We start from the raw sequence: 2285 nt of genomic DNA on the forward strand, positions 1-2285 counted from the left end.
TCGAATTCCACCTTCTTGCCAGAGCTGGGCAACTTCCTGAAGCTTTGGATTCTCTATCTCCTGGGCCCCCTCCTCTCCAGTCCAGCCGTCCACTCCCGTGTCCACAGCATGGGTGTTACTGCCACCAGGAACCACCCTTCCTCCGAAATATGCCATAACTCAGACAAATCCCTCGCTAAGCCAGTAGTTCTTCAACAGGGGTGATGTTTCCCCTCTCTGTCCGCAGAGCAATATCTGGAGACATTTTTGTTCATCAGGACTGGGGTTGGGGCAGGAAGGATGTTGCTCAACATCCTACAATGCTCAGGACAGCCCCTACGACTGAGAATTGTTTGGCTGTAGATGTTGTGAGAGGCAAGTCGGACGCCCTGCCCAAGACTGTCCTTCTTCCCTCTCACACCTCCACTCCAGCCCACCCAGACCACCCACTTCTCTTTTCCAGTGCGGAATATACTCATCTTAGTCAAGACTCTTCTAGTATACGAATACAAGACTGGGCTTCCCTGGCGGCCCAGCAGTAAAGAATCCTCAGGAGTCACAGGTTCGAGCCCTGCCCTGGGAAGATCCCACAAGCCGTGAAACAACTAAGCCCGCGCACCACCAGGGGACCTGTGCTCTGGAGCCCGGGGTCGCAAGTACGGAAGCCCGCACGCCCTAGCGACGGAGCCCCACAGCGCTGGAAGCCGCCTCCGTGAGAAGCCGGCACACCACGGCCAGAGAGCGGCCCCCACTCACAGGGAGAGAAAAGCCCGCGCAGCAACGAAGACCCAGCGCTGCCAAAAATAGGTAATAATAGCACTATTTACAAAGAGAATACAAGACAAATCAAAACAGGTAGGGCCGAGAGGGGACTTTACTGAACAACTCAAAGGTAAAATGATGAGGGACTTCCCTGGCGGTCCAGCAGTTAAGACTCTACCCTTCCAACGCGTGGAGCACGGGTCAGGGAACTAAGATCCCACTTGCTGTGGTGTGTGCGCGTGTGTGTGTGTGTGTGTGTGTGAGGCAGCAGGGTGGAAAGGTAAAGCGATGGTGGCTGAATTAGGACTAACGTTCACTGAGCACTTATATGGACTCCCTCCAAGCCTTCGCAGTCCCCCTTGGAGGTGGGTACCCACTCTCCCATTTCACAGAGGCCGGATGGAACCCACAGGTGGGAAGGGATGCTTGGCTGCCCCAGAGCTTGGAACAGGAAACCAGAAAGACACTCAACACAGTGGCTGTTCTCCCAGCTCTGCCTTTTGTCTTGGACGCTCCATCTTTCTCCGAAGAGTTGCTTGCTCCTCTCTGCAAACCGGCTTGTTCCATTTGCCCTGTAACATGGCATTGGGCAGCCAGCCGGGGCTCCCAAACTTACATGACCCTAAATTCCAGGAGACCAGCGGAGTGCAAATGACATTTCCAGTTGGCAGATTCCTATCCTCTGTTCAGTTGTCTTTTTAAATTAAATCTGAATTTTTGTAGGACAGATTTAGGTCTACAGAAAAATTAAGCGTATGTGTAGGGTTCCCATACACGCCCCTACCCCTTCCTCTCTAGGTTCCCTTATTATTAGCATCATGTGTTGCTGTCATACAGTTGTCACACTCCATGAGCCAGTATTGATACATTATTAATTGAAGCGCATCATTTATAACAAGGCTCACTCTTTATGCTGCATGGTTCTATGTAGCCACCAACATGGTGTAACACCCAACAGTTTCACTGCCCTGGAAGTCCTCTGGGTTCTGCCTATTCATCATTTTCCACCCCAGCCCTAAATCCCTGTCCCCACTGATCTTTTCACTGTGGTTATAATTTTTTCTTTTCCAAAGAGTCATATGTTGTTGTTCAGTCAGTCGTGTCTGAATCTTTGCCACCCCATGGACTGCAGCACGCCAGGCTTCCCTGTCCTTCAGTATCTCCCAGAGCTTTCTCAAACTCATGTCCATTGAGTTGATGATGCCATCCAACCATCTCATCATATAGAGGGTCGTATAGTTGGAGTCTGGAGAATGCAATGGCACCCCACTCCAGTACTCTTGCCTGGAAAATCCCATGGATGGAGGAGCCTGGTGGGCTGCAGTCCATGGGGTCGCGAAGAGTCGGACACGACTGAGCGACTTCGCTTTCACTTTTCACTTTTGCGAATTGGAGAAGGAAATGGCAACCCACTCCAGTGTTCTTGCCTGGAGAATCCCAGGGACAGGGGAGCCTGGTGGGCTGCCCTCTATGGGGTCACACAGAGTCAGACACGACTGAAGTGACTTAGCAGCAGCAGCAGCAGCATAGTTGGAGTTGTTTGG

The sequence above is a fragment of the Bos grunniens genome, chromosome 29 (assembly GCF_055505025.1).
Source record: "Bos grunniens cultivar Pamir isolate PY7600 chromosome 29, Bosgru_T2T1.0, whole genome shotgun sequence".
Classification (NCBI taxonomy): Eukaryota; Metazoa; Chordata; class Mammalia; order Artiodactyla; family Bovidae; genus Bos; species Bos grunniens.